Source organism: Haemaphysalis longicornis, unplaced genomic scaffold (assembly GCF_048455015.1).
Source record: "Haemaphysalis longicornis isolate Haplotype H1 unplaced genomic scaffold, Haemaphysalis longicornis Haplotype H1 scaffold_14, whole genome shotgun sequence".
NCBI lineage: Eukaryota > Metazoa > Arthropoda > Arachnida > Ixodida > Ixodidae > Haemaphysalis > Haemaphysalis longicornis.
The window spans coordinates 53,928,101-53,953,118 of record NW_027526245.1 but is presented as its reverse complement, the minus strand read 5'-3'; the positions used below and the strand labels follow the sequence as shown (position 1 = coordinate 53,953,118).

General features: G+C 45.1%; 1 long non-coding RNA gene and 1 pseudogene across 3 annotated transcripts; one reads left to right on the top strand and one right to left on the bottom strand.

The window, feature by feature from the left end:
- On the top strand, positions 1-3,043 carry LOC144165106 (uncharacterized; annotated as a pseudogene).
- Positions 3,044-3,170: 127 nt separating this feature from the next.
- On the bottom strand, positions 3,171-22,612 carry LOC144165280 (uncharacterized). Of its 3 annotated transcripts, none has more exons than XR_013321436.1 (4): positions 22,289-22,612; positions 20,196-20,356; positions 10,082-10,226; positions 3,171-4,990 (listed from the first exon to the last, which is right to left on the bottom strand). It is a non-coding gene; the product is annotated as an uncharacterized LOC144165280 (long non-coding RNA). The 3 variants fall into 3 exon arrangements; XR_013321437.1 differs by lacking the exon at positions 20,196-20,356 and adding an exon at positions 14,160-14,468; XR_013321435.1 differs by lacking the exon at positions 20,196-20,356.
- Positions 22,613-25,018: the final 2,406 nt, after the last annotated feature.

Sequence of the window (25,018 nt, the reverse complement as noted above, 5' to 3'; positions counted from 1 at the left end):
AGCCGCTGCTGCCATTGCTGTTATCAAGTGCCCAAGTGGAACGATTTGACGATTTGTGTGAACGCCGATAGAAAAGCCTGGGCGCCTATGCTTCCTGCGTCCGAAAAATTGTTGCTAAAAGCTTTGGCGCCATCTTGAGATGGCGATGGGCGAGACGAAATTTCCGTTGTTTCGGCAGTTTCGGTTTCGAATCCGATTCTAACGCGCATGCGATTTTTCGACCTATTTTTCCGGAAAAAAGGTGCGCGTTAGAATCGGGTAATTACGGTAACTATTTTTGTACACACCCGAACAAATAGTGCGCACGTTGACAGCGCGTGGGAGTGCGTCTGGCCACCTTGATCTCGTTTGAACACTTTGTGCTGAAGCGGCGTTTGTTAGCGCTCATGTTGCCTTATCTTTAATCAATTCCTTGAACTGTGCTGTGTGAGTATGCTCAGGTGAACTACACAATATGCCTGGATGCTGTTGCGCGCCAAGGTGCAACTCTAACTATGCTGGTGGTCCTAAAGTGCACGTTTATCCGTTCGTTTCCGACGGATGCTGCCTAAACAAGAGCATGGAAAAAAGCGATCCCGCGCGAGGATTTCTCACCAAAAAAGTACACCGTGGTAAGTGAATTCACTTGCTGCAGGTGCCAACGCTTGTGTCGAGTTAACCAGTCATGCAGCTGAACACCTTTTCAGTTTCCTTATTGCGTGCTAAAGCTTTGAAGGCAGTTGCAGGAGGTAACGGCATCGCATGGTGGCGGCGATTGGAGCAGTCTCTTTGTTTCACCCAACCGGCCTAAGCGCTTCTGCTCGCTGTCTAGACAGAGTCGCTGTTAATTATTTATGGCGATTCTGGCAAATCATTGGGCGGAAGTGGTTTGGCCTGTTCGATGAAACAAAGACAGTTTTCTCCCGTGCAGTACGGCCACCTTCATCGATGTCGTCTGCATCTGCGAGTGATCAGTCCTTGATTGTACCTAACCGCGAAACCGTAATCGTACTATTGCCCTAATTTTTGTTTCTGCGCGATCATCTTTGACAAACAAAAACTTTTCTCGAAATTTCACGTGTAGCTTATGCACAGAGTCGCTCTGAACAGACTGCAGCGCCAGATCGGATCTCATTATAGTTATATTTAATGAATGGCGTTCGCTTGTTGGGCTGCCTAACAAGGCATTGTTCCAATGGTGGTGCCTACTATTACTGCCACATTTTCTGGTATGTAGCTGGCTGCTGTCCAGTGTAACTTTTTGTTGCTTATTTTTTGTCTCAGAGAGCTTTTTTTCTTTTTTCAGGTGTGTGAGAAGCACTTTCTTCCAAGTGATTTTGCGACAACTTCGACCTATAGAGATAAGAAAACTGGACGATTACTTGAAGTTCCTCTACAGCTGAGACGACTCAAGCCTGGTGCTATTCCGAGCCTATTTCCTAACTGCCCTGCCTACCTTTCTTGCCCCACAACTGGCGGCCGTGAAGGCCCTGAAGAGAAGCGTCTTCGTCTAGAAGGAGAATCACTACAGGAGGCAATCAAGCAGTCCATTGAAACTCACGAAGAAGAGAAGAAAAAGAATAACATCAGCACTTTTGAGGACTTGGTCACCTCTCTGACAAATTTCCAGATAAACACCTTGTGGGCAAACAAACTTGTTACTGACGACAAAGTCCTCTTCTTAAACTTGGCGTCTCAAGATGTTCCAACTGTGCGATTTGCTGTGACAGTGTCAACTGATCTGATCGTGAAAGTGTTTGTTGGTGACGTGCAGTTCAACAAGCTCGGGACCCTCCTGCTTCCTATGTGTTTTTGTGATCTGCGGGAGCTCGACAGAGTCCTTAATGCTGAGCAAAGTTCGGCAGGCAACTTCTCGGACAGCGAAGAGCACTTGCAGATTGTCTTGAAGAAGACGGCGGAAACGCTAGATGAGCTAGCGTCACAAAATTTCCCACATGACTGGCAAGTGGAAGTTGTAAAGTTCATAAAGCAACAAGTCGACATTTTGCTGAGCAGAACTTCAAGATACCCTGCGGACTTGTTAGTATTTGCTAGCCTTGTGTTCACGATATCTCCACATGCGTACAGATTCATTAGGTCTACATCGAAGCTGAAACTTCCGCATCCAGACACCATTAGACGTGTCTGTGGGACGTACCGTGTGAATCCATGCTCTGAACAACAAGATGCTTTATTTCTGTCCTACGCAAAGAGACTGGCAGTAGGAATGGATGACTATGAAAAAACTGTGACGCTTGTCATGGATGAAATTCATCTGCAACCATACATTGACTACAAAGGTGGAGGTCTAGTAGGCATGGCTGCAAACAGCCAAATTGCACCAAAAACTGCTTATGTGTTTATGGTTCAAAGCCTCCTGTCGTCAAACAAAGACGTAGCGCACATCCTCCCAGTTGCGCAAATAGATGCAAAACAGCTGCACCAGTTTTTTCGTCAGCTCATTAATGGACTGGAGGCTACAGGATTTCAAGTAATAGAGGTTGTTTCAGACAACTCCATCAACGGGAAAGCGATGCCATTTTTTTCCGAGCCACCGAAGGTTGATACAGTCTACAGGCATCCATCAGATGAACCAAAGGGGTGAGACAGATGAATCAGATTTGGGAGCAGTTTTTGTAGCAGCGAAATCTTGATTTTGGAGCAGAAGAACCTTGATTTGGAGCAGAAGAATGACATTTATCTTATGTCACCTTAGAAGCCTCAAACATCAAATTTTTGGTAACTCGGGGTGAGGGGGGGGGGGGGGGTGAAGAGTGGACTTTTTAATCAGTTTTGAACGTACATAACACTGGAACAGCCTTTCAATAAAGTTTTTTCTAGTATCACAAGGTACAAACTGCAATACCTTTATACAAACCATTTTTAAATTCCTAGGCTCTTCGTATAGATAGCGTGGAGCTCCACTGAAAATATCGAATTGAAAAACTAAGCAATCATAAGGCATTTTTATTATCATGTAAAAGCCGAAATTATTATTTCTGTAATCCCAGAGTTGGCTTTAAGCACAAGTGCAGAGCCAAGGCAAAGCTTGCGCAAAGCGACGTGACAGTCAGCGCACACCCCCCCCCCCTTCCCCGCCCCCTCCCCAGCCCTCCCATTTCAATTCCCACAGTGCACGTTCACTATGATCGTAATTTGAGTAACGTTGGTATGTTTAGCTACCTCACCTCTCTTTCGGCATTAAATTTCACTTCAGATAGATGAACCATTGCAATATTACTAGCTTGCAATAATAGCCTGTCCCGCAATCGGACACTGCTTGAACATTTTGTGGCGATGTAGCCTGCGCCGCCACTTCTGCATTGTCGATCGTCCCATTCCCGCCGCTCGCAAGGCAGCAATAATTTATGCATGTCAAGCAAAATTTAATTTCAAACGAGAGGTGGCTATGCATAGCAACGTTACTTAAATTACAATCGTGGTGAACGTGCACATCATGAATTTTGAGGGGAGGGCTGATAGGGTGCAATGATCAGTCACCTTGCATTGAGCTTTTTTTGCCGTGGCTCTACACTCATTCGTACAATGCAGTCTGGGATTACAAAATATTATTTAACCGATAAGGCAGAAGCTACCACCAGATTATGAAGCGAAGCTAGTAGAGTTTCAGTAATGTGATTGACGTGCGCCACTCATCTCAAATGTCGTTGGGGCACATCAGCAACGCGGATCAGACTGCTGTCGACTTTGACATGCCTATGTCAAGGACTGTTAATGAAACAGGTGCCCCTCAAGTTAGCATAAGGAAAGGACTGCAGAAAACGAGAAGATGCAGCTAGCCGTGATGATAGCCTGCTTGGCAGACGGGCACAAGGTTGCCACCATACACCATTTTATGGTGCAAAACCATCCCAAAGCAGCTATTCCCCAGGATGGCCCACTGCCAAGGTTGGATGGTCGCTCCGCTTATGCTAGACTACGTCAAGACTGTGTGAAGCCAATGGCCAGGTGCGCTCCTCCACCTTACCTCCATCTTGGTTCTTGAATCGTTTCGCAGTCACCTCACCCCTGAAGCGAAAAAGGCGACGGGGGAAAGGAACGCAGCTAGCTGCTATTTCCAGACGTATGACATCCGTGCAATAGCCATTAGACGTCTGTCTTAAGCCATTTAGGGATAGGATGCAGCAGCTGTACGAAGACTGCATGTGTGAAGATCAGGCATTCGGGTAAGATAAAGCAACCAAACGGCAAAGATCGCCGAGTGGGTGTCTCGCCGCATGGTACCGCCTCCCACAAGACACGGTGGATCGCAAATTTAAGAAGTGCTCTATATCAAATGACCTGGATGGCACGGAGGATGACTTCATCTGGGGGGCAGAAAGCAACAAGGAGCACTAGATTCCCGACGACGTTGGCGATGTAAGTGACAAGTGAAATTCGGGGGGAGCACTTGATCACCAATGGCGAAAGCGATGAGTGTACAAGACTTGTTTTATTTTTAAGAACTGGAAAGTGTTGGCCACTATTTGCAACAAATGAAGGTACTTTCTTTTTCCTTACTTTCGCGCGTTACACTCATGTTTATTTTTTCTTGGCACAGTGAAAAGCCACCCTTCGGGTTACAATCAGGGTCACATTACAAGTGAGTATATACAGTACTCACCTCTGCCTTGAAACAACTCAGAGTGCTATGGCACCAAACGAATGCGACCCTGCTTTTATTTGCTGTTTCAAGGCCATGCTGGTGGATTCAGTCGAAGAAAGGCTTCTTGTTTGGCCTAATCACAGTGATTACAAGGTGGCTACCTCCCTTGATCCGCAACAAGAGCCTCACTTGCACTAACAGACATCACCGAGACCATGTATGGGAAAGACCCACTGAAAATACTCCCAGCCAAAAGCAGAAGTACCATTTTGGGGCAGAAAGAGAGGAGCAAGCCTCACCTTACCAGGTGCCGTTATACCGTTCATGGCAAATGCAGCCGACGACAATCCTGATCCTTTAGAGTGCTGGCAGGTGCTGGCCTCCCTCTCCATCCGGATCTAGCACCTGCAGTAAACATGCTGCTGTACATCCTGGTGACCTCAACATTGTGCGAGCATGTACTCACACTGCCAGCTCTACAAGCAAGAAAACTCCCTGCTGCCAGGAAATGTCAACAAGCTTTTTTGCCTCTACAACTGGATGAATCATCGACTGGCTAAAATGAACTGTATTCAGTAGCATCGACAACCATCAAAACAAAATTGAACACTTATTCTTTCTTAAGCTTTATTGCTATGCATAAACACACCCATTTAATCAGTGTACTTGATTAAAGGCAGCCAATTCATCGGCTTAAAACTTTTAACTAATGCCAAGCCCAATTTCTGGAGACCAAGAAACAGGTTTATTGCCTCCCCTTCACTTGATGCAAGAGTTATATTGGCCCAATGGTCAGGCCTGTGAACAATAGGTGTAACACAAGAACCTAGTTGAAAAGGCCCTTGTAAAGGTTCACCTACCTAGCCTTACACTATATAAGTTATGCTGGAGCTACAACATTCAGGTTGTGCCCAGCCATTTTTAAAGAAAAGGAGACATGGACACATGAAGTGATTAAGTCATTTGAAATTGACAGTTTTAGCACTTTCGTGACGGCGTCTGTTCCAATCAATAGTATGTTATCGATGAATACAAATTCAAATTTTGGCGCTTTCCGAGCGCTTCTGGACAGCTAACGCCATCCAAAGGGTAACAGAAGTAATTCATCGTTTCGCTTTCGAATTTTTTTTCTCCACCATGGGGGTGGGGATTTGAGGTGCAGAGCCCCTTAGGACCGCGCAGTATTCGTCCGCGTCCGTGCGCATACCATTTACAATCGCAAAAGATCCCACAGGCACCAGCAGGATTCCAGCCTGTGTCTAGCAGACCAGACAGGGTTAGTGTCAGCCATCTTACCCATTGGCTACGACCAGGAGTTAGTACCCGAGAGTCAAACGGCTTACTGCCTCGCCTGTAACGGTGCGGAGTACCTTAGGACCTCCCAATGTCCGTCCGCGTCCATCCGTGCACACACCACCATCAAGCGAAAATCAAGTGAAATTCGTTATGAGCCGTGAGCTGCAGTTTCATTTATACAATAGCCAATGTGCAACTCACGGCTAAAATCGAATAACAGTCAGGGCGCAAATCGGATGTCACTTGGCGCGCAACTTGGATGTCAGTTTGAGTCCCCGTACTCCGCACCCTCGCCATCATCCACGCAGTGGAGATGCTGCCACTTTTTTTAAAGCTTCTTCGCTGGCGGGCGCACGTGATTTCAGTTGCGGCGTCGATGCCGCTTGCCGATGCTCCACGGAAACACTGAATTGGGACGATTCTGAGGAATCTCAGCTGTAATCTCTGGATGATGGTAGCAGCACAGACACGCAAGACATCAATTCATCACACTTCAGCACGGACGGTGTCACAAAGTACCTGCCAGTAAGTTCGCTTTCTCCATGGGCCATTTTATTCCTGCCGCGCATTGATGTAAACATATCCAGCGTGTTCTAAAGGTCACAGCTCTTATCTGTAAGGTGTCTACTTTGTTCAAACGGGACCACTTGACGCCAGCTGCACAGTCAAGCCAATCTTTGTTTCACTGCGTCGAGGAAGTGCCTCACGCGGCGGCATGATAGGCACTGGCGCTATATCTTTGTATGTATGTAAATAACTTTTGTACTTACAGCACTGATATTTGCAGTATTATTCTATAAGGGCCTTGCATTCAAAGTGTATATTTCAATATTTTTTTGTTTCCCCTATGCTTTTTGTCAAATGTTTTCATCATGTTTTTTCTTTGTTATTTTTTGTTTTGATCATTCTTTAATAACATTCATAATAAATCTGTTGTTTGAAATTAATACTGTTGGAAAGCCCTATCTTTCCTCTATCATTACACACCTTCCACTTTAACATCATTCATTTCCTGTGACAGGAAAGAAATATTTCTTGGACTACCCAAAAACAACCAATTTTTTCAACAGTCATGAAAGTGTTAACAAGTGCCTCACCATGACGTCAGCTGTGCTCCCAAGTGAAAACATTTGTCTCAGCAAAGCTACGCAGCGGGCAGAGGGCAACAAGACAAGTGTGTTCGGTTTAGCAAGCCTTCCTATTCGCTGTGTTAGAGCACATGTGTCAATCTTGTTTGAATAAAAATTCAGCACTCTGTCCCGTCTCTCGTAATCGTCCACATCTAGGTGCACCTTTAACCTTTATTAAGGCGCCTTATTAACTAGCCAACCAAGCTATCCTAGCGTTGCTGCCTTCAGGGGTGAAACAGGATCCACGGGTTTGGAAGCAGTCCTGGGAGCAGGTAAAGGTGCCTTTTGTAGCAGGCTTGGAGCAGATAGAAATGCCGTTTGGAGCAGGTGTGGAGCAGCCAGAAATGCCGTTGGGAGCAGATGTAACACAATTTCACAGGTGCATTACCTAATCTCCGTACAAGCATTTGTGCGCAAGTCCCCTGACAAGTACTTTTTATTTGTCTACTATCTCGGGCGTTCATCCATGCACTAGGACCTACTCGGGACAAGGAACACAATTCTTGTACTATATCTAGAGGTTTACCAAATGCGGAGTTATCTAGCTTCGGCCCCAGCTAGCGTGCTGCGTCATTACCGTCCGAAGATCAAACCTCACACGCTGAGCCAAACTTGCTTCATGTCCACTAGTGTTTATGCAAACCAACGGCTGCATTCAGTAAAACAAGATGTTTGCTTGCATGTTTTCTATCGAACAGCGGTTTCAGTGAGTGCGAAGCTAAACATAGCTTTGTCTTCGCCCGTCACAGGGTTGTGGGAGCCAATGACCTTACGCCGCAGACTACGCAACTATTGGTTGATCGTAGGGTTTTAACGCGCCGATGCCACGCAGGCGATGAGGTGCGCCGTACTGGAGGGCTCCGGATTAATTTTGACCACCTGAGGACCTTTAAAGTGTGCCGAAAAGACGACATAACTAAAGCGTATCAGAAGGCACAATTAATGTTGGACCATCCTCCACTAAGCAAAGCTAACCCCAAAGTTGAATTGAAGTTTATTTGTTATTTTCTAAATACACAAAAACGGAGCAAAGGCAACAGGTGACGAGCCTTCCCTCCGTTCACATGGGGAGTACATTTCAAGTTTCAAATTCATTTCCAATTTAAGTTGACAGAAGAAAATGAGTAATTACCTCTGAACAGAAGCACAATGAATTAACAGCCAAGGGCAAAATGTCCAAGACCCTAGTAGGACTTGATTGCTGGCTAGTTGGTTCATGATATACGGAAGAACAAGTTTGCGCAGAAGACGAGGACAAAGAGACGACAGGACGAGCACATCGTTTCTTCGTCCTCGTCTTCTGCACAAACTTATTCTTCCAAGACCTTGTTTGTTCAATACATACAGCAACGGAAAGTTGCGGGCAGCAAAGCTAGGATCGCCAAAACAGGGCGAATAAATCGATGTTCACTTCCAATAAACTACAACCTCTCATGCGGATATTATTCTATCTGCGCTACGAAATACAAAAACATTTTACTTCTGGTCATTTTCCATTGATTGTGGCGCAGCGGCCGACACCAGCAAACCCAACTGTGCAAATGCAACACGCAGAAATTCAAACTTATAGCGTGTAGTGCCTGCGGCCTTACAGCTAAGCCAAAGCCAAGTTCCGTAGCCGCTCATAGCACTGATGAAACCAAAACCACAAATGCCTTGATGAAATCAAAAACACGATGTTTCAGACAAGTTTTCAGGTGCTAGGCAGCAAGGCGGTCTCGTGGCTCAATTCAGGCGCTGTGGCTTAGGACGGCACTGATAAATGAGTTTGGCGCAACAGGGGTGGTTTGGCGCAGCTGATTATATCGAATGCGATTAAAATTGCTGGCGCTGCATTTAAAACTTTTGAGAACTAAGAAAGCAATATTTTGAGCAGTAAGATTTCCCTGTAAATAGAATAAAGTTACAAGCAGGATTAACCAATTGATTTATTTTGGAATTTTGACCAATATGTCTCGTTTCTGCAAACCTCAATTGTAAATGGCAGTCTTGAACCTCTAATAGTTGGTGTTCCTCAAAGCACTGGGCCATTGCCAATATTCTCAGCATGTTCTAATTTCCCTGCTTGAAGGGAATGCATAACTGGTAAAGCAGAAAAAAACTCCCAAAATCAAGGCGCTTGCTAACATCTGTAATGTTGATGTCGCATTGACAAATGGCCGCAGTTACCAAAGCTCTTCCCTAATCACCCTCCCTGGTCGCCGATGCCTATACGAAACCTCACCTGATGCAATACAGTTTAGTTTTGACCAAGCCACCACCCCTTCTGCGTGGTTGTTTCAGTGGTGACAGGGATAAGGCAAAAAAAAAAATTAAAGTCGTTCCACTCGATGTGAAAGTTGTCGGAAGTGCAAAGAGGTGATCCGCCACAATGGCCTGCACCGCTGTTATCCGCTCACTGCTACCACCCATTACCTTTGCCGCCCTCTTTCCACTCCTCTCCTGATGAATGGAACCGAAGTTCGCCCAATGCAATTCAAATTTCCCGCCTTTGTAGTGCATGCGCGCCCCTTGCCTGAAACTGTGCCAGCAAGTGTTCCGTTCTTTTTGTGTTTGCTTTCTCTACTGCACATGTCGGTGCCACCGGCACCCTACTGCACAGTTTCGAACGTGCCATTTTTTTTCTTTCACTGCCACTTTTTTTCGCTTACTATCGTACAAACTAACCCAACAAGCCTTCCTAACTAAATTAACGCGGGAACTGCTGGTTAATTACGTATTTTTTACCTCAACGTACCTGCAGTATTCTTTGCACTAAACAACGGTGAGATGTATGACAAGTGCCAGCAGTTCATGAGGTTCGAACACTTATTACTATATAAACCGCTTCTCTTTCGAAGCCTCCGTGGGACGCCGCAATGACGGTACACTGTGTGGCTCTACTTGGGTGCAGCGAGCGAGCTACGATGACAAGGTGACAGGCCTAGCCCCCTAGTTTTGCCTAGCCCCTAAGGTACTCTGCACTTAAAACGGCCCATCTCCAAACACATTACTGTCTGCACTGCAATCACTGGATACAGGATGAACCACCGTTGCAATTCGATGAGATGAGCAACAAGTAGTTGCTTACCAGTTTCAACTTGAAGTCTTTGATGGCAGTGGTGTCTCGGACAGCAAACCGGCCTTGTTGGCCGCAGCGCTGACACGTCACATCGCAGATGTACAAGCAGGCAGCATGCACCACGCTTACTGGTGGTCCCTTTCCCATGGCCTTCCTGCAATGGCACATTTAGCTTCAGCTGTGCAGATCGCCACAGGCCCCCAAAATGATACCCTGCAAGTGCGTCAAGTGCGGCAAGCATGGCGCATGAGTGCAAAGCAACAACAGTGCACTGACAACCAGGCATGACACATTTGTTGCCACCTAACACTGTCACCCACAGAGCAGCCCCTTTGAACCGTATTTTTGCTCGTATATCGCACACCAAAAATATGAAAATTTCAGTGGCAAAGTAGGGGTGCAGATAATATGCGGGATTTTTCTTTTTAGTGCAGCTTCACGGCAATGCACGTTGTGCCAAGAAGCTCCAACGCACTAACACCGACTAGGCCTTCCGTGGCAGCGATTGCGCAAAACATACAAGGACAAGGAAAACAAAACAAGGATGAGCGCACTCTAACAACTGAATTTTATTAGTGAATTGTGACTTTCGCCTAGCAGTCAGTTTATTAGTGCGAAAACTATAATTTTTAGTTACAAATCGGGCGGCGCGGTTCTGGACGCGTTCTAGTAGTGCACAAATTTTCAAATTGTGGGTCCCACACGGCGCAGGCGTACTCCGCAATGGATCTTACGTTGGTGAAATATAAAACTTCTTTAACTTTTGGAGGAGCATCACTGAAGTTGCGTTTTAGAAAGTTGAGCATGCGGGAGGCAGAAAAGGACACGTGTTCAATCTGACGTTTCCAGGTTAGGTTAGATGAAAAATAGATGCCAAGATATTTATAATCTAGCACTGTATCAAGATGCGTACTTCCCAGAGTGTATTTTGATAAAACAGGGCTGCGACTGCGTGCGAAGGAAACGTGCTTACATTTCACAATATTCAAAGTCATTTTCCATTTTGCACACCACGTTTGGATATGGTCGAGATCGCTTTGAAGATAGTCCGTGTCAATTGGGCTTTTGATACTGCGATAAGCAACGCAATCGTCCGCGTAAAGGCGTACTTTGCAGGACAAATTACTTACAATATCAGTAATATATACAAGGAAAAGCAGGGGCCCTAAAACAGACCCCTGCGGAACACCAGAACTAACACTCACAGCACCTGATTTACAGCCGTTTATCAGGACACATTGGGTACGATTATGCAAATAACCTGTTATCCACTGGACAACATCATGACATAGGCCAAGAAAAGACAAATTATGGAGCAGCAACGAGTGCGGGACAGAATCAAATGCTTTTTTAAAATCCAAAAATACACAGTCTGTCTGTTCTTTCACGTCAAATGATGAGAAGAGATCATGGCTAAATTCTGTTCATTGCGTTGTGCAGGAAAAACCTGCCCGAAAGCCGTGTTGGCAGTTCGTAAAATATCTATTAGATTCCAGGTGTTTTATTATGGCGCTATATATTATATGCTCTAGGATTTTACTACAGACACTTGTGAGGGACATGGGCCTATAGTTTTCAGGATTGCTTTTCGGGCCACTTTTGTGAATGGGCACAACGTTAGCGATTTTCCAATCCTCAGGCAGGTCACCAGAAGCAATCAACTTGGAAAACAGAGTAACGAGAAAGTGGGCAATAGTCTCACGGCAGGCATGAAGGACGTAATTGGATATGCCGTCAGGTCCGCCTGAAGAATTAACTTTAACATTCTGGAGTAGTTTGAGTACACCATTAAAGGTCACAATGACGGGATCATTTTTTCATTTATTTGTTCCGAGACACTCGGAGCGTTTTCGCAATACGTTGGAGAGAAAACAGACTGAAAGTAATGATTGAAACAATGAGCCTTTTCATGGTCCTCAGAAACAGTTGTGCCGTTAACGTGAAGACAGGGTATTCCTGTATGTTCCTTGCCCTGGGATTTCAAAAATTTCCACATTCCTTTGGGATTTTCCATTAACGTAGTTCCCAAGAAGCAGAGATATTTGTCTTTAGCAATTTTGTTCCGGATTTTTATGTCTTTGCCGAGGAACCTTACGGCATCCATTATGCTCTGGTCTTTCTTTTTTCCATACGTTTGAAAAAGACGGCGCTTTTTGTTGATAAGTAGACATACGTCACGGGACACCTACGGCTTGTGGGCACGCCTTTTGCGGGATATTAGTTTGTTAGGAACACATTTTGCTATTATTGCTGTAGTTTGTTCTGAAAGCTTCCCATAGAGTGTTGCAATTAGAGCATCGGCTCATTTCGTTAAACTCTGGTCAAAAGGATGCAAGTTCCCTGGATAAGGAGACATAATCTCCTTTATTATAAAAGAAAACGTTAAGTGGGTTATTGTGCACAGTTTTGAATCTGATTGGTGGTAAATAGGCAAGGACGCAGTCATGATCACTAATTCCAGGGATGACTACAGTATTTCGGACAAGAGAGGGCCTATTTGCGAAGAGCAAATCTAAAACGGAAGCGCGATCTTTTCCTTTCCTGGTAGGTTCGGTTACAAATTGGAAAAGATTGTTTGCTTATATCAACTCGTAGAACCTGGCAGACAGCGCACACGAGTCGGTGGGAATGCATTTTTGGTCCAACCACTGAACTTCCGGCATGTTAAAATCACCTCCAAGTATGTAATTGTGGTTCAATGTTGACAGAAAGTCTGATAAAGACCTGAAGGCTTCCGCATCAGCGCATGCTGGTGAATGATAATATGACCCGATAGTGATGACTCGTCCGCTGTTTAAGTAAACGTTACACCATACCGATTCTGCGCAACTCAACGATACTGTTAATGAGGTAGATTGTAAGCTGGAATCGACCAGCAGAAAAACACCTCTCCCTTGGGTATTTCTGTCACTACGATATACGGCAAAGCCATGCGGAAAAACTTCAGCGTCCCGGACCGAACTATGAAGCCAAGACTCTGTGCCAATGATAATGTGGGGCTTGGCTGCTGAATGGAGCGTAGCAAATTCATCAACTTTGTTTTTTATGCTACGGCAGTTTACTACGAGGATAGTAAACTCTGGAATATGTAATGCTGTCTGAACAGAGTCACGACCGCATGCACCATGATGCGGAGACAACTGCGTCCCGCTTAGCTAACTTTTTGTTTCGACTACTTGGTCGAGCCCAGAATCGTAGACGAATGTTTTTTTGTTGATAACTAGCTTATCATGCCTCAGTTTGTATGGTAAATCTAACGTACGGGCATGTTGTAGAAGTTTCGAATGTGCTAATCTTACAGCAGGGGTAAGATCATTGCGCATTGCAAAATCAGTCTCTTTTAGCTTAGGCCCACAGGAAAGGATGCGCTCCTTATCTTTGTAGCTAGAAAACATCACAATAATCGGACAGTTCTTACTCTCGCAGAATTGCCCAATTCGATGCGCACGCGCATACGGTCGGGACTAACGCATTCGCCTAATTGTGTTTGAAAGAAAAAGCATGCTTTTTCTTCCGAAATAGCCCAGTTTTCGTTTAGAGTATCAGTTATTACATGTGTGATTAAATTGTTTCTGCGAGTTCTGTTATTGGCGACTTCTAGTTGTCCTTTTAGCTGGGCGATGTCTTGGGTTAGGGAACTAGCAAGATTGTTTTCCGATGACGTGCTAGGCGTAGTTTGTTTCAACGAGTTAACGTCGCTCTTAACCACGGTTACCCTGGCCAGCAAACCTTCTATAGAGGTGTGCATTGCAGCTTGTTGGTCCTTCACTTCTTTTAGTTTGCGAAAAAACTGTACTTGCCCTGATTCCAACCGCTTTAAAATTTCAAAAATGCCATCAATGCTGACCTGAGAAGATTGGCTGTCATGAGGGCCGGAAGGGGTGTCACCGTTAGGGCCAGGGTTGCTTTCAACATCTCCCGACACCATTAACAGCATACAGGCAAGACACATAAGCATACGTTCAACACCAGAAAAACACAGTCTCTTGATAGAAGCGGCACACTCAAATACAGTATCACAGCACGACACCGCAATAACATATCTATTCGAGGTACGGTAACATGAAGCAGAGCGTAAGTAACCAACCTGTACAAAAAAGGGGTGTGAGCCCATGTTGATAGCGATGTCGTGCCCCGCGCGTTCAATGGAGTAGTGGCGGTTAAGTACTCGTGTCAGACGAAGGATGTCGCTCGCTGTACCAGGTTGCCAGGTAGAAAACGCCGTCGATGCCAAACCTGGTGATGTGCGACATGTATCCGGGAAGGGATGAAAGGGCAGTACCGCTTGCTTGACACCCGTAAACTCGATGCGGTGGCTTGCAGGAAATGGCGGTGGAAACTGGTTATCCGTAGCGCTGTACATCGGACGGGCGATTGCAGTCAGGCAGGCCAGGACCTGTACAAAAAAGGGGTGTGAGCCCATGTTGATAGCGATACTCAATTTTTTTTTCTTTTCCGGCGGGCTGAAAGTGGGGGTGTGGATTATATGCAGGGGCAGGATACACGTGCAAAAGTTCGGTAATTGCATGCCCTAGCTGCAGTTAAATGGCTCCTCCGTAAAGTCACGTGAGCACATTAGCTGTATTTTTGCCCAGGGCATAACCATGAAAAGCAGTGGACGTAACCATGAAAAACCAAACTGGTGTGCACCCCAGTGCCTCAAAAGGCAGGCATAAACCCTACCTTGCACTTGTCCCCTTCAGTTCAGCTTCACAACACAACTGCTGCCTTATATTAGCTCTTTCGTGACCACGGGAAGATTGACCGACTTTTTGGGGTCCAAGAAAACTTTTTTTTTTCTGCTAAAAACTTGGTTAGGCACTAATTACAGGGACACAAATTGTAGATTATTTAACGACCTTTCCAGTTTTTCAAATGTTTTCATACATCATACTTGCAAAAAAATATCAAAATCAAAATTTGTCAAGTCGCCAAAGAAAATGATAAAAAAAGGAGTTGTGTATAACAAACCACCAGTAGTGGAAAAAAATTAGAATATACATTTTGTAGGGCAACACTTTAAAAACGCGCCCTAGAAAAAATGTCGGCTTGCGCGGAATTGTCAGATATATAAAAAAATGTTAGCACGCATGGTGCTCGTTCTGTGTGGTGAAGCCCAACCTCCATTTCAAAATGTACAACTTCAGGTGGTTCCCTGGAAGAAATCTGGCGGCTTGATATTATCACAGGCACGAATTGGCCCCGAGTACCATAAGAACATCTTGTTAATGACTGACTTTGTATTTACGGCCAGCACAGTATTTGGGACAAGCACAAGATGAGGAAAAACATGCATGAAGTTGAAAACCAAATCCGTGGTTGATCCTTGTTGACATTCACTGTCAGTTATCTCTCAAAACATAAAGTTGAGCTTTACTATCATCTTCCGACTCGCTATTGTAACCTTGCTAGCAGAATGAGGTGTGATGCGCTAGAATCGTGCCCTGCAAACTTTCGCCGAGACCTGTTGCGTGATAAACAATATCAGCACAACGAGCCTCCTCCATTGCAGCACCACCTAACATTTTTGAAATGAAACAGTATGAAACTTATTGCAGAATCCATCCAAATAGACAGTTCAACAAAGAAGCAACACTAGCCCCCCCCCCCCCCCCCCCCCCCTTGTATGGAAACGAAACCGGCAGGCGAACAGCTGGTGGTGAGTTAGGCCGGCTTGAAGGACCCTTCTAGTCGGAACAGATATCTGGCGACTGGGTGTTATCTTTTGACTTGCATCGGAAGTTCGTATCGCAGAAATCAGGTTAGGGTTGGGTGAAATAAGGAGCGGCATGCTTTTTTCGATGTTGGGTAACTGTGTAGTAGTGCTAAATATGAATTTCGCGATGCAAAAACGAAACCGAAACTTGTGAACTGTTCGCGAATGGTCCCATGGTAAGTAGAACTACAACACAACTTAGAACAATGTGCGCAAAGGCAATAAAACTGCCTAAAACCAAAGTAGATTTGCAAACAGGCACTGCTTGACATTTTTAGCGGATTTCAGGGATTATTACTGTTACGATTGTTTGCTGATTCACCATTCGTGCTCTGATAACAAAAACCAAACACTGAGGCAGAGTAATTTTGAGTAGCACGCATTCTTCGTAGGCAGCAGTGATGCACGATGACCACGCCCGTTTTGATGAAAACGCGTGTCAAAAATCACGTTTTTGTTGCAAAAATGAAAACAAAACTGATTTTGAAAGGGCATTTTCTAAGCTCACTCCAAATAGCTTTACGTGTTCCAGCAACACGTGGAACGCTATGAAAAGGGGCTCCCAAGGTTTTGTTCAAATTGAATAATTTTGGATAGGCGTGGTCACGAAAGAGTTAAAACTTGGAACCAGAAAGTTCACAATTTGAAAAAAAAATACACTGAAACTTTTCCACTGCAAAAAACAAAAAAGAACATAGGAGAGCAAAACCTTTGTTACGAATCCACTTGAATTTCTGCAACTTTAAGGTTAAAAGACGGTGGTGCATGAGCTTGAAACTTGGATGCCAGTCTCCATCAGCTTTTGCCCGGTAGATTTTTTTTTCTTTGTAATTTTCAGCGAATACTATTGTTTTATTTTCCTACTGCATTTGCTATTCAGCACAGGCATGCTGTCACAGCTTCGAACCATGCTCTTCTGAAATGTGTGTGCGTGAACCAAGCAACTGATTGCACAGCCAGTGAAACATTGTTTTTATCAGTCTTGAGAGCATTACAACATCTCAAGATTAAAGTTGAGTGTGCCTCCTGACATGGCACACTAGATGAAAACAAAAAAATGCATTTTCTAGCTTCTTTTAAAATTTTGTTTGGTCTCCAAGAGGTGGCCCACCCCACTTTGTGGCAAGGGAAAACATTTATATTTTTTTAAGTGTTTAGGTGGCACTTCACCGGGGTCTTGTGCAACGTGCTACAGTTTCTGAGAGGGTCAGCAAAGGTGGTCCGATCTGGTCTTCACTGCGGTCACTGGCCAGAAGTGCCTCCCACTGCTCCGCATTTGGGTTTGCGATTTTGGGGACAGCCCTTGTGTTCTGGAATTCCCATGTGGTGCGGTAGAGGGTGGGTTTTCCATTATGGCACAATGGGCGTGCATCTACTTGTAGAGTAGCATAAATCTTGCTCAGCACGTTTAGGTTTGGGAACGTGCCTGTCTGCAGCTGTTATCAGTCGGTGGCTTCTGCCCTCGTCAGGGATTCGTGTGGAGGAGGGTGCCTTTCCCTGACACCCCCAGAGTATGCCAATGTGGCCAAGTATTCCGGGGGGACTGGCGTGGGTTCTTCGAAGTTGGAATCATCGGAAGCTCGGTTGGTAGTATATCCTCGAGCTACCCTGTCTGCCTGTGTTCCCCTCTATTCCTGAGTGCACCGGGGCCCACAGGATCCGGTGTTGGATCTTGGGTGGATGCTCAGGGTGTTGGGGTACGCCACCTCTTGCCTGGAGGAGTACACAAGTGCGCAGTGCCTTACTTGTCCCTTCAAAAAGTGGCGAGTTTCTGGTGACGGTGGCAAGCGGAGAGGGGGAATGACTTGCGACATTACAGTAAGCGGTGGCTAAGGCGTTGCGCTGCTGAGCACGAGGTCGCGGGTTCGATTCCCGGCCGCGGCGGCCGATTTTCTGATGGAGGCGAAAAGCAAAAACGCCCGTGTGTACGAGATTTCGGCGCACGATAAAGATCCCCAGCTGGTCAAAATTAATCCGGAGCCCTCCACTACGGCGCGCCTCATCGCCTGCGTTGCGTCGGCGCGTTAAACCCCACAATCAATCAATCAATTACAGTAATGTAAAAAACCGAGCAAAAGCCTTAACTGGTGCAAGCACCAACTTTCCTCCCCTCTTCTTCTGCATCTCACTGGATCAACCGCTTCATTCACTCGTTTCTTTACTTCATTTTCAAACACCAGAATTTTAGTACAAATCGATCAAGAAAGTTTTTCGTCTGACTTTCACTTAGAGCGACAAAATTAGTTACCTAAGAATATTTCAGTCAAGACCTTTGCTGGCCTTTCTGTATTAGATTAGACTTTCCTAGCTGTCTTTGTAGTGGTTGTGTTCCTTTCATTGATTGGTAATACCTTTTTTCATTTACTAATTGCTTACATGAATAACCACATGAAAAAAATGCCGTATGATGCCAGGGAACTTCCGTGAGTGCACAACAGGTAATGTGGGGTCTGAACTTGATTTTTGGCGGCTTCTAATCCTCGACTAACCATTTGTGTTGGCACTCAGGCTGGGAAGAAAGTGTTTGGAGAAATGCAACCGGCGTACACCTCCCCTAGTTGGCTGGTATCTATTTGGACAGCAATCCAAGACGTATCTTGGCAGCAGTCGGGGAGCTTTCTTGAGGAGACAGCAAGACAAGAAAAGGCAACCTAGGAAACAAATTGTGGCAGCATGCATAGACTTATGGCAGAGTGACAAGAGCCTTTATAAAAGCACGAGTGTTTCTTAATTGTGTGAGCGACAGACGAAGCATGTTGGCAAAATTTTCATGGCACTCTGTTCCTTTTTGTGCTGCTCTGCCACAACAAAGAGCGACAGAGGAGCACGGAATGACCAAGTGCAAATAAAACTGCAAGCCACGTTGTCGTGGAGACAAGCGAAACGCATGGCATTCCTCTTCCTTGAAGGGTCGGACTGGTGTATGCATGCAACCCCTGGTACGTTTTGGTGATCGATTGATATTTGGGTTTAACGCGCCAACGCAATGCAGGCGATGAGGCGCGCAGTAGCGGAGGGCTCCAGATTAATTTTGACTACTTAGGAATTTTTAACATGCGCCGAAATCTCACACACATGGGCGTTTTTGCTTTACACCTCCATCAGAAAAGCGGCCACCGCAGAAGGGAATCGAACCCGCATCCTCATGCTCAGCAGCGCAACACCGTAGCCCAGGGTTTGTACAGGATTCAAATATAAGAATTCAAGGATATTCAAGACCTTTCAAAGCCCTGTCAAGGCATTTTCAAGGGGGCCGGGAACAACGTGCACGGAACTGTTCTACTACTGCTCTGATCAAACAAAAAACATTTGCTTCTTTATGTTTCGAAAAATGACCCCGAGGAAAACCTCTGTGGAGCAACTCCACCTTTTGGAAGTGGTAAAGTTTAGCGCCACCCGCAATAATAATGGGCTTTACCAGATACACGCCATTTTTAACTTTTCCGACCTCTGGAAATGTTCTTACTACAAAGTATCAGATAGCAAGGAACATAAATTAATACCTCCTCCCATTGTCTTCCTTCCCCTAAATGTCTGTTCATGAACAAGGGGGGGTTTACTGACCCTGCCCACCATCACACCTACAAAATAAAGTATTCTAACAAAGCTTAGAAGCTAGATGAACCGTGTTCTCACAGTCACATTCCAAATCTTGCTTACCTGTGGACATTTTTATATCATTCTGGGGTGTCAGCACCGTTCGTTTTCGAAACATAGTGGGGTTATGGTGGGGCACAAGAGATACGCAAAATGAATAGCAGGACGAGGCAATGCAGAAAGCAGCCCCTAACATGGGAGGGGGACCTACGTTAATTTCCCCTAGTCTGATGCGGGGCTTTCATTCCGTACGAGTCTTTGCATTAAGCAGCCTGCCTGTACTCCCAAGCCGGCTTGAAATTGATAAAGCATGACTTTGACGGGGAGTGTGCAGGGCCACAATGATAAGCCATAAAAAGCAAGTCACATATCCGGGCCTCTTCTTTATTGCCCAAAGAATTCAAGGGTTTTCAAGGCCCTTGAAAACTGAATGCTCGATTTCAAGGTTTTAAAAGTTTTCAAGCACCTCTACAACCCTGTTAGCCACTGAGCCACCGTGGCGGGGCGGGTACCAGTGCAGTTGGCAAAGGGGAAGGAAATTTTCAACACTGACAAGTGACAAATTTTCAACACTGATAGGCAATAGACAGGCAGCTCATTCCCCTGCTAAGGCAAGCAAACTCTGGTTGTGCACTCCAGAAGACGCTGACATACATGTGACAATAGCACGGCGTATTATTTTTTTTTTGTGGGGGGGGGGGGGGGGGGGGGGGGGGGGCAAACTGCATTCGTGGAGGTGGGATTACTTCACTGGGAAAGCACATCCCAAACATGCAGCAGATGGGGGAGGAGATTGGAACGCTAGCTCACTGCCTTAGCAATTTGTTGAGGTAGATGCCCCGCGTGAGAAGCACGTGGAAATGGGCTCGGAGGGGGCTTTGCTGGCCGGGTGCGACAGCTCAGGTGTTAGATGAAAACGTTACACATTGTCAACTTTTGAAGCTGGAGCATGGTGCGCCCTCAGGTCAGGCCTGAAGTTCACAAGGAAAGGAACGAGATGGTCACGCACTGTTAAAGATCCACAAATGGTTCTGCAAATAAATTTTTCACTCGTGAACGGCCATACTCAGTCAGCTGTCGATACAGAAACAAGCCTTCTTTTTTCACTAAACCGCGTGCACCTTAACTGCGACAGATGTGAAAGGGTGGGCACAACAGCAGACGACACAAGGATTATCAGAGTACCTCTGCATAACTGCACTTAGTGGTCGAAACTTTACGCATCACCCTTCGGCAAAAAACACCCTGAATATCCACCCACTTGTCCTTCCCTGATGAGCGGTATTGGTAACATATTCATAGGTGTGAAGCAGGTCCTACAGAAGGGTTCCTACTGTTCTGTCAAATTCTTGTACCACAAACTGGGCCTTTCTTGCATTTCACTCCCTCGCAGTAATGTATGTACTCACAATTAATGCGACGTCTTTTGACCTGTCTAGATAAATATGAAAATATAACTAAAAAAAATGCGTGAACTTTTACATGCATTTCAAGCAAAAATGATGCTGTTTTTCATACAATATGAACGCTCGTGTGGAATGCGGCTACACTAGGGTCCGAATGTCATTTGACACAAATGGGGTGCTCCGAATGCCATTCAGAATCCACCGTGCTACCTACAATCTTGATGGCATTTGAAAGCTTTCACAATTGCTCGCCGTGCTGTAGTAGCGCTGTTGTCGCCCCTTCCGTTTTCGTACAATAATATAACAATCAAATTTAGGAGCAGTCTAAGGCAATAAAATGATATCAAATAGAAGAGACACTAGTTTTGACTCTAACGTGGTGGCTGTTTGCTTAGTTTTTTCTTTTTTTGCAATGAATCACTGGTTTTCAGAGTATGAAAATTAAATATGTTGATTTCATATTTTAAGTAAATCAACACTGAACAAAGTTCCACAAACAAAAATACTTTGTTTTACGTATGGAAGTATTATATTTTTTATTGCCGATGGAAGACGCTGCGTGCGAGAGTGGTAGAAATGGCATTTGAAATCCCAAATGTCTTTCTCGGTGCTCATTTGGCTCGAATGTCATTTGAGCCGAATGGCATTTCAAACTCTAGTGTAGCAGCACAACTTGGCATTTGAGTCAAACAACATTTGGTTCAGTGTAGCAGGGGTATTAAAAGGCTATAGAAGAGGTTATCTGCAAATGTTTACACATCAATAAGTCACAATATTGTATGGGGAAAAAAAAATCAGTAAACACACCTAACCTCGCTGGTTTTATTAGGTTCATTCCCAGTACTCTCTGCTGCTGACCCGATACTTTTGAAAAGGTTGTATGGGGCTACTCGACCTGATCCAAGGATTTACCAACTAATAAGAATGTTTGACAAATTTAATTGACTAAAGTAACAATTGAGCACGAAAAGATATCCTTTTCAACTCTTCATTTCAGCCGATTTGATTTTCATTCACAAAACTCACGAGACCTTTTTCCCCTCGAAGGAATTTCAGCGTTCGACCGACGCGAAGATTTTTTTTTTTTTTGAAACCATCTTGCCTAGTTAATACCCCCCCCCCCCCCAAGGCCAATTTAATCTGAACACTTGCAGTGACCGCAAAAAAAAAAAAAAAGAAAAAAAAAACCGAACACTGCGCAACGAGCTCGTACACTCGGCATGCACGGATGCGTTCTGCTCAAAACAGTCACCGGTCGTCATGGGCAACTTTACCAAAATTCTAAACATTATAATGTGGACGGTTTTTGATGATGTCCGCAAGGTATTTTACTCAAAGCTGTACAAGTTCCGCCGCATTATAAGTATTGTCTTACTTAAACGTTTACACCGTCTTGCTTATGAAGCTTCGTGTGAACACTGCGAAGATACAAAAGGCGAGAACACGTGCGACTGCAACGACCGAAGCGACGCGATTTCTGTCGCTTTTAACGCGTACCTTTCTCTTGGTATCGTCCCGGAAAGCTTCGCTCAGGTTCCAATCTCCTTTGTTTTGTTCTTCGCTCTCGGTGGCGGTGCGGAACTCGGACAAAAGCGTTCCGTGCGTCTCCGCGCTGTCAACCCGCAGTCACATGGAGCAGTCTTCCACTTATTTTCGAAAAACTCCCGAGCGCGAAGTGCCCGCGTCTTCTCCCGTTGGTTACTTTGAAGCCTCCTGTTTCTTGTCCACTAAGTATCCATTAGTGACACATTTGCGCACGGTAACGAAGTTAGACAAACTCGGAAGATCCTCCACACGAGAGCAAGTAAACGCGCACAAACAGCAAACAGGCACAAACAAAAGCTTGTAAAAGCTACACTTGCACCCCTACTGGTGAACTCGTTGTTGTGCGAGATTCACGCTAGCAGAACTAATTATTTACATGTAAGGTCGAAGTGTTAAATAAAAACTAAAACACCGCCGTGTTAAAAAAGACTAAAAGCAGACTTCCAAAAGTAGTGTACAAACAAATGAGGGTTGCTTTGGCGCCATATTTAAACGCGTTCAAGGGGGCTTAAAGCCAGTATTTACAATTACGCTACTTTGCTTCTAATTTTAATTAGAGTTTCTCACCTTGTGCGTCGGAACAAATGCTCCTCTCCTCCCACCCGCCCACGAAAAAGAAAAATCGTTTCGCGACCCGCGTCCTTGTCCACAATATGGTGTGATGTAGAAATTTACTGAAAAAGCGGATGGGTTCAAGCTGGACAGGGTTCCAAGGTTCCAAGCTGACAAGGTTCCAAGCTAGCGCAAAGTTCCACGCGCTGGAACAACACCACCTGGAAAGGCTTTCCCCTCGCAGTGACGCCGGAACTATATTTTCAAGGGGGGCGGGGCCCTGAAGCGATTTTTTCGGTGTTTTTATGTACTTGAAAATGTTTACGCTATTAATATCAGAGTTTCGCTCGAAAGAAAAGAACTCGACTTCTTTTCTATTAACCATGTGTAAAAATGTTTTTCTTACGCGCTGCTTATTCTTACCTGTAAACTGGGCCCCCCATCAGCGCTGGCTCAAATGACTTCTAGTTTCACGGTGTGATTTCCACGTTTCGATAGGCTCTTTTCAATTGTTAAAAGCAGTCTTAACAAAACCTAGTTCCAAATTTCTAGCGTTGTCCCCTTTTTCCTTCGAATGCCGACGCTATTCGCGACAAAAGACTAAGTCGCTCTCGTTTTGGTAGTACAGCCAAGAAAATCGCTCAATTATATGTATGTAAATGCAAGCTCTAATGTTGAGAGTTTTTAGGTATAATTTATACGCCGACGACACCTTTTTTTTTTTTCCAAGGGAATCGGGAGTCAACTTATTTGAATGGGCGAACAAAGCGCATAAATTTATAATAACTGGCGTGTCATAAATGACCTACAGAATAATATAAATAATACCGAGGCAATATTAGGTCTCCTCGATTTGGCTGCACTTGTGCACTAGTTCACAAAAGTGTCGTGGAAGTGCAGCGCCAGTTCTTTCATTACGAGTGCAGCCGTACACTAGAGCTTTCTCTACAGCGGCCTAATCGAGGGCAAAAGTGCACAAACGTCGTCTCAGCGGTCCGTGTTTGCGCGCTCGCGTTGTTTTCGTTTTTTTTTTTTTTTTTTCCGAAATTGCGTGCATTTTGGCAGCGGCCATGGAAATTGTGGACCCCGACTGCAACGAGGAATTTGACTGCGCCCTTTTTATTGCTTTGTGCAAAGTTGCACGGGCCGACCGTCAAGTGAACGGATACTTCGAACAGGTGTCAACCAAATACAGTTAATCCTGGATGTAACGAATTCCTAGATTTGACGAAGTTTTTCAATTCCCCGTTGCCAGCCCCATTGAAACCCGTCTGTTTGCGGCCTCTACGAAACGAGCGTGTTGCGACGGTTAACCTTGATGCAACGAATTCGCTACGCCGATGAGGCATTGTTTTTTGCACTTTTCTGAAAAATCGGCTGGAGAAATGCACTAATGTAGCGATCTCCACCAGCACCGCAAACTACGGTGCATTTTCAGTGTCAGTGGAGTGTCGGTTAGGTGCTAGCCGCGAGTCTCCACTGATCTGTGGTGTCGGTTCGTCGGTGGTAAGTTGTCCCGCTAGAAAACTAAAAGTTTTGTTTACAAACTCGCTTAAGCCTTAATAAAGTTATTTCTATCTCTCTCTCTTTTCAAGACAAGATCTCAATTTTAAACACCGTCTCCCCCGGCGAGGACCTAAGAACGTCGCCGCCCGGTACAGTATCCCAACGTGCACCATATCAAGAATTATTACTGCGGAAAAGTGCATCAAGTTCCCGAAAAGGAGCCCTTTCAGCATACGTTTGGTCGTTGACACGGGTTAAGGAACCGAAAATTGTCAAACGGCATAAGTCATACTTAAGCGGGGTTAAGTGACCTTGCTTTGTTGGAGGGCTGTGCAGTGACTAAGTTTGCGATGGGAAAGCAGCCGGCGCAAATAACGCAATTTTTCACTGTGAAATAAGCCCATAAGAGTTCGTTCACCTTCCCAAGCTTTGAAGGACTCTGCTGTCACTGATAGGTTTCGTTTCTGCTTCATTCGCGCGAGCCTTAACTCGAAATCTGCATGTAACGAAAACCTGGATATAACGAAAAATTGCGAAATTGTGTCAACTTCGTTATATCCGGTTTTAACTGTACTTTGACTTCTAATTCAAGAGGCTGTTCTGGCTGTCGCGCGAGACATTTGA